Source organism: Choristoneura fumiferana, chromosome 16 (assembly GCF_025370935.1).
Source record: "Choristoneura fumiferana chromosome 16, NRCan_CFum_1, whole genome shotgun sequence".
NCBI lineage: Eukaryota > Metazoa > Arthropoda > Insecta > Lepidoptera > Tortricidae > Choristoneura > Choristoneura fumiferana.
In genome coordinates this window covers 17,882,578-17,890,813 of record NC_133487.1, presented here as the reverse complement: position 1 = coordinate 17,890,813, position 8,236 = coordinate 17,882,578, and the positions used below count along the sequence as shown (strand labels likewise).

Here is an 8,236-nt window from a genome sequence, read left to right as displayed (position 1 = left end):
TAGCAAAAGAATTATATAAAAATTCGAGCACCCATTTTTCCCTCGACGTGTCTATCCACCCTCGCCGTACCGGTATAATGAACGCCTGAACGGTGGCTAAATGGCCCGTTTTATGCTCTTGTCGTACAATATACTATTTTTTATGGGGTATAGGTTTTAGTACATTACGATACTCACCAGTGTAATGTAATTTTTGAACCACTATCTCCTCAAAAATCATTTTTTTTATCTTCATTACAGTCTGAGCTGGGAAAATTATTATATGGCTTTTTAGCCATAAGCGTGGTCGTATTTTTAACGTCGCGTGACATTTCTATTCATCTTATTTACGTTCTGTGCAATCGAGATTTCTTCAGCGTTAATATAAAATTGTTTTTTCCGATAAAAACCTTTCTGTAATCCATAAAAGACTGGCTGATTAATTAGCCTAAAGCACAGCTGCCGTTAAACGAAAAAGAAAATCATTTTTTTATATTTTATGGCTTGTTTTCTGCCAGGTCGAGTTTTATGGCCAGTATTTTAATTTGCATAACACCAGTTTCACACGTGCCTGTATTTTAATACAGGCAACTTTATGCTTAGTTGAAAAAACATTACAGTCTGGGCTAAGTTAGTGGGACAGTAAAAATTAGGAAATATGATAACAAATAATTTTCATACTTACAAGATATTTGACATATTTGAGCATTTTATTCCATCATATAATTAAGTGACAGTTGGATGGTAAGCACCAACTTGTTTTTTTAACTTTGTTTCTTTGCTGTGTAAGTATATAGTTTTGCAACACACACACACAGGTATCCTCACGATGTTTTCCTTCACCGTGGTAAATTTCAAATGTCATTTCGCACATGAATTTCGAAAAACTCAGAGGTACGGGCCGAGGTTTGAACCCACGATCCTCTGCTTGAGAGGCAATAGCTCAAACCACTAGGCCACCACGGCTTCAAACCGCAGGTAAAAGCTACTACAAGTAAACTTCATAAATCATTGGTAAATTAAATATTTTATGTCCAATACATTCTGCTTTCTACCAATTTATTTCAAAACATAATCCACTGCCAATTTATTTCAAAACACAATCCACTGACGATTATATCAAATTAAAAAAAATATTCAAGTGACAGCTAAATTTAATTTGCAAAATGGCGCGCCCAGCGAACCAATAACGATCTCTCATTCCAATGCCCACAATGATTGTTTATTTTAATACCCACAGGCTGCCGTGCAAATTAACGTGGGGGATTATATCCAATTTATGAAAAGGAGAATTATGTTTAAAAAGAATACATCATTTTGATGTAAATGAAATTTTCTCAAAAACTTACTGCTTCAAGGTTGTTATTCAATGAACCTAACCGAACCTAATCTGTCATGCATGCATGATTTTAATTTATATTTAAAATAAAATAGAAAAAATATCATGGTAAACTTGACACCAATGACCTAGTCCCACACTAAGCCAAGCTTGTACTATAGGCAACAGATAAACATACTTATATAGATAAATACATACTTAAATACACATTAAACATACAAGACCCGAGAACAAACATTCGTATTGTTCACACAAATATTTGCCCCGGCCGGGATTTGGACCCGAGACCTCAAGCTTCGTAGTCAGGTTCTCTAACCACTTAGCCATCCGGTCGTCTTTTCAATGTAAATATTACAAATAAATAAATAAATATCACGGGACAATTCACACCAGTTGACCTAGTCCCAAAGTAAGCTTAGCAAAGCTTGTGTTTGGGTACTAAGCAACGGATAAATATAATTATATAGATAGATACATACTTAAATACATATAAAACACCCAAGACCCGAGAAAAACATTCGTATTTTGCATACAAATATCTGTTCCGACACGGGAATCGAACCCGGGACCTCAAGCTTCGTAGTCAGGTTCTCTTACCACTAGGCCATTTGGTCGTGAAAATGATACAATGTAATGTTTAATTAGTTTTAAGTATTATTAGTGTGCTCTTGCAGGGTGTCATTAACTGGCTTATGCAGTTACAAGATCGAAAAAAATACCTAATTAATTGTTTCTCCGAAAATTTATATTACACTAATCTTCTTTGTAAAATTTATGTATCTACTTCGATACTTTCCCTTTTTATCAAACGACTTCAAAAACCGGCCAAGAGCGTGCCGGACACGCCCGAAACAGGGTTCCGTAGCCATTACGAAAAAATTAAGTAATATTTTTCTAAGGATTTCGCATTTTGTACGGAATATTCCAAGTTTAGGTATATTTTATACCTTAGGCTGCTATTTACTCTTAAACTACTAATAATTCTTAAGAAAACTTAACCATTATAGTTTTCCTTATAAGTTTGATATACTTACTACCATCCTGAATTTTTCCACCCACCGGCTTAGATTTTAGAGGGGGGGGGGCACGCTCGATTTTAATGAAAATTTGCACTTTAAAGTGGAATATTTTGCAAACAGATCACTGTTTTAGCAACCCCTTATTGGTTTTAAAAGACCTATCCAACGATACCCCACACTACAAGGTTGAATGAGAAAAAAAATCACCCCCACTTTACGTCTATGGGAGGTAATTTTTTTTAAATTTTTTATTGTACCATTTTGTCGGCATAGTTAACATATATATTCGTGCAAAATTACAGCTTTCTAGCATTGATAGTCCCTGAGAAAAGTTGCGGACGGACAGGCAGACAGACATGGCGAAACTATAAGGGTTCCGTTTTTGCCCTTTTGGCTACGGGACCCTAAAAAGGAGGAGGTTCTATGTTGTACTGTGGTATATATTGTACTTATAAAAAGCAGTCGATGTTGAAAAAAACGGCCGCAGTCGAACCTCGCGCACCGAGGTTTCCATACTTTGTAGTCATCTATAAATTTCCAGTGCCAGCAGAGTTAGCTCCTAAGCAAAATGGTCGCAGTGTGAGGTCATTTCCTGGTTCCTGTCATGAATAGATGGACAGGAATAAAATCAGGCTTTTCTTATTGAAATTATTAAAAGGGGTCTACACTACATAGAGGCCAGTCCGTGCCGTAGCCGGTTTAAGAATAGGATGGACTGAAGTCCTTCCGTGAGTGATGTAAAAGACGACTGAGGGACTTCATGCGAGAGCGGGGATCAGCACTCTATTGCCAATCACGAACTTCAGACTCCAGCACTGCTGTGGGGACGGCAAAGGTAAATTACTTCGCAGGTTAGTGCGAGTTTCTTCACATTTTTTTCTTTCGCCGTAAATCTCGTGGTAAATTTTAAATGTAATTCCGCACATGATGAAAAACTCACAGGTGCGAGGGTTCAGAAGCAGGAGTCATTTGAACCCACGATCCTCTGCTTGAGAGGCCATGGGTCAAACTTTTAGGCCGCTACGGCTTTTATTTGGCGGAGCTTCTGTCAGAAGAAGAAAACATTTTTTGCCAATAACCTAAAGTGTGCGGTTAACGTATCGTGCTGGGCTGCCGTAACGCCCAGCCAATAACGAGCCCGTGCTTGCCCTGCATTAGCCCAAAATGAAGGCTTTCACAATCATTCCTGGCTTATAGTAAATGTTTGCCTATTAAATCAAACTACTGTATGCTTTCGGCCCAATCGATGGAAACAATAACGTTGGGTTTGTATTTTTATAATATTTTTATGTATATGTCGGCGGCCGATCATAAAATCCGCCAGATCACGAAATTTTTAGGCATATCACAAATATCGACAAATGTCCGTATTCCGGATATGAAAGAGGGAGTATAGCTAAACATAATGTAGATATGCCGTTACCCAGGAAACGTTTGAGCAAACAGCTCAGTTGTTCTATTTCGGTGGGTCATTTTATCCGTCAAACCACTTGACAAGGGCCGCAACCCGCGGACAACTCCTTGTGTTTGTAAAGGTCACAATAGCGCTGTTTGCTTTACTACGTATTGAGTTTCAAGTGAATGAAAGCAAATCATTACTGTGAATAGAAATATATAGACTTTTGTAAAGTAAATTTGTGAGAGATTTAAATTTTAATAGTAGCTGTCTAACCCAACCCCATAGCCCAATTTCTATGTCGCTTCCTAACTGGCAATAGCTTAGCAACTGCGGAGGACTATTCGCTAAAATAATTTGAATGGAAGAAAGAAAAAAAACACTTATTCGTGACATTAAGGTTTCAAAAAAAAGAGTAAAAAGGAAACAGATAATCACGAAATGGTCCCAGTCCCAACTTAGCATGATCTTGGCCTTGCAGCCGCGCTGCTCTTCCGTTGCTATTTAAGGTTACTAAGATCGTTGTAATGTTTCTCTATCGTTTGCCCGAATTTCATATGCCCGAATGTATCGTTTTCTTAAATTTTCATTTGCCATAAAGTAATTTATTTCTGAAATATTCATTTCTTCAGAGTTGATATTAAACTAACCTAACGTACTGCATTCTAAATGCTGACGTTTAAAAAAATCCTGAAAACAGCACTGTTCTATATAATTTATGGCAAACGTTGGTATGGCAAGTGAAATTCGGGCAAATGAAATTCGGGCAAGTAAAGGTAATACGTTGTAATACTTGATGGATGCAGAAGGCAAATTGTTTTCAAGTTTTTGGGTCACTCAGTTCCAACATTCCAGGTTTGGTGAATAGTCCCTGAGTAAAAAACGAGAAACCAGAAAATATATCAACTGTGTAGTGTATAAGTACCTAAGGCTTAGCGAAGCAGAATGCAGTTGGTAGGACCTTGTGCAAGGTCCGCCCGGATTGCTACCACCATCTTGCTCGCTAATCCCGCCGTGAAGCAGCAGTGCTTGCACTGTTGTTTTTCGGCGTGGAGAGTAAGACAGCCGGTGAAATTACTGGCAATTAAGGTATCCCATCTTAGGCCTCTAGGTTGGCAACGCATCTGCAATCCCCCTGGTTTTGCAGTGTCTATGGGCGGTGGTGATCTCTTACCATCAGGAGACCCACGTGCTCGTTTGCCATCCAGTCGAATAAAAAAAGGATAGTTAAATAAATGAAGCGCTATCCTCCTAACGCTCAAGTCAAATTTTAGATTTATGAACATCTTTATGTCATTTATGATAGAGTTTAATTTAAAATTACATAAAGTACTTTATAAAGGACTCTGGGCGTTAGGAGGCTATTGGCTCCATGATAAACACATTCCTCACAACGCATCCTCACACATTTTCGGTGAAAATGCTGCTTAACACCTTTTTTTTCCAAAAATATTCTTATTCTAAATTGAAATACAAAACCGGCGACAAATGCTCAATTCTCGTTAGAGATTATAAGCTTTCACGGAGTTTTGAGCACCGGAAATATGGAAAAAGAAGCAATAGATTATGCCCAAATCCTATAAACCCGTGTCCATTTTTTGCGAAAAGAGACGCTTTTGTGCTCCTAAAAGTGTACTGAATTAGAAAAATATTTTCAGTATCGATTGAAAAGGCCGGCGGCGTGGTAAAAGAAATTTGATTATGGGTAAATGACAAGCAAGAGGAACACGACGATTACGCAAGAGGAAGTCACACGTAACACAGTTTATTAATTTACATCGTAAGTTATTGACAAAAATGAAGATATAACTAAATGTATCTACGGATACATTTATTTATATTACCTACTTTTTTGACTGGTGGACGGATAAATGTGATGCCGTCTCTGTTTCTTTTGTTCAAATAGACGGAGACCGATTGAATAGTCCAGCGGCGTGGTAAAATAAATTTGATTATAGGTAAATGACACGCAAGAGGAACACGATTATTATGCAAGAGGAAGTCACACGTAACACAGTTTATTTATTTACATCGTAAGTTATTGACAAAAATGAAGATATAACTAAATGTATCTACGGATACATTTATTTATATTACCTACTTTTTTGACTGGTGGACGGATAAATGTGATGCCGTCTCTGTTTCTTTTGTTCAAATAGACGGAGACGGCATCACGTATATCCGTCCTGTGATTTTTTAAAAATGACAAAATTAAACGTTTCAAATTCACGATTATAATCCGAAACCCCTCCGACTAGTTTCGATCTTTTCGGAAATCATTCTGATATTTAAGTGCGTTTGTTTACAACGGTAGCGCCCCCGCCCTCCCCCCTTCGCGCTAAATCAGCAGCGATTACAGTGAGATTGAACCGTTTAATTTTGTAATTTTTCCAATACGAGAGCTTAAATAATATTACCGAATGGCATTCTTCATAGACACCTTTGCTGCGATGCCAACTAGAGGCCTAAGATTACCTCAAGTGCCAGTTATTTCATGTCTTACTAAAACATGCAAGCACTTGCTTCACGGCAGGATTAGCGAGCACAATTTGCACAAGGTCCTTACTTATTATTTATTTTAAAACATATTGAAGTATTATTTACTCCCCAAACCGCACGCCACATTTGTCACCCAATACGAGTTAACACGCGTGCGGTTTCCCTCCGAGTTTCAGTCGCAAATAATTTAATTTGCTCGCTGCCGCCCCCACTAGTTGCGAGCCAGTTCGTTACAGCTAATGATGTGCCGTAGGCTACATTGTCGTAAAGTATTGTGAATGTAAATATTACTAGTAAACATCATGTAAGTTTTACGTCCAGTGGCTCTTGTGTGAATATAATATATCTAGTCTTTTGGATAGCTCTGCTATAGCAAGGATATTAAGTGAATACGTACTTACGGGTTGCCACTGTTAGTGCACAGGACTGTAAGGAATGAATGGGCGAACAGCCTTTCATTCAACTGTTTAGCAATCGCTGTACTTAGCCGAAATCAGCCAGGTAGAGCTTGTCTAATTAAAAATGACGCGTCACTCACTCAACTAAATCAGTTCATTACGACTAGTTATAGAGAAAATCTTACATTAAATCGCCTGAGTCCAACGGGAAGCGAATCCCTGTTAGGCTGAGGCGGTTATTGTAAGATATGCTGTCTAAGTATTCATAATGAACTGATTTTGTTGAGTAAGGGAAGCGTCATTTTAAATTAGACAAGCGCTACTACATATTTGTATAATGTAGTACGTGTACAAAGTATTCAAAAAGTCCTGAAGGTAGTATAATTTAACATCTTCGAATTAACATAATTTTCCACTTGTATCTTAAATATTAGTTATTAGTGTAATCAGTAATGTTAATGTGGGTTAATTAAAAGTTCAGGATTTTTTTAACATCATGTATAATATGGTTATTGTACGTACATTTTCCCAGGATACTACGATGTACGTGAAACTGTGACTTTTTGATTAAAGCTTAAACTAAAAAATCTAAATCTAATATTGGGCTTTTAATACCATACCGTAATATACGACGTTACCAAATAAACGCACTATCTGAAACTTCCTAACTGGAATATTAGCACTATGAACTAAAGATTCCCACAAAGTCGTGTTCTCTCTCCATTTGACTTTAGCTTGTTTGCCTTCGAAACATTGATTCGACGCTCTGACTTCAAATAGTTAGGAAAATGTAGCAATCAAATAGTGTTTGCATCTGTACTGTACGGTAAAGTTTACACAAATTGTCGCTAGATGGCGCTGTACCCACCAACGCATTTTCTGAATCGCGCTTACGTTTGGTCGACGTAGATCCTTTAAGTAGCGGCACTATTTTTTTATTATTATAGAACATCAAGTGACAAATTGTTTCATTTCACGTGCCCTTTTTGAAGAAATATTATTAGTACAAACAAATAGAAATGTACAATTTTATACCTTTTGCTCTCATAACACATTTAAGTCGCACAATAGTTCAGCAACGCATAATAATTTAGGTGTACACCCATAACATCATCGTTATATAGAATTAAATACACACCAAATATACCTACGACTAGAGAGAGCCATATCGAGATAACAAACTGAGACCTGGATGCACAGAAAAACCTGAAAAAGAGACCAGCGCTGGGAATCGAACCCAGGTCCTCAGCATTCCGTGCTGCGTGCTATAACCCCTACACCATCGCTGGTCTCTTTTTCTGGTTTTTCTGTGCATCCATGTCTCAGTTTGTATTTTCGATATGGTTTTCACGGGATAACCGTAAAAGTAACAAATTTGGAGTTGAAATAAAAAATACAAAAAGACTCCAAGAAACCAATCATGACTAGATAGCCGTTTTAGCGTGAACAGTAACATCACACACACGCACACTCGCGCATTTTTACCCCCGACGCAAAAAGAGGGGTGTTATAAGTTTAACCGCTATGTGTGCCTGTGTGTCTGTCTGTCTGTAGCACCGTAGCTCTTAAGCGGTGAACCGATTTGAATACGATTTTTTTTATTTGA

At 37.7% G+C, this 8,236-nt stretch overlaps 1 long non-coding RNA gene across 1 annotated transcript; it reads left to right on the top strand.

The window, feature by feature from the left end:
* Window positions 1-542: 542 nt before the first annotated feature.
* Window positions 543-5,735, top strand: LOC141436295 (uncharacterized). The gene is made up of 3 exons (XR_012452293.1): window positions 543-723; window positions 5,392-5,513; window positions 5,640-5,735. It is a non-coding gene; the product is annotated as an uncharacterized lncRNA (long non-coding RNA).
* Window positions 5,736-8,236: the final 2,501 nt, after the last annotated feature.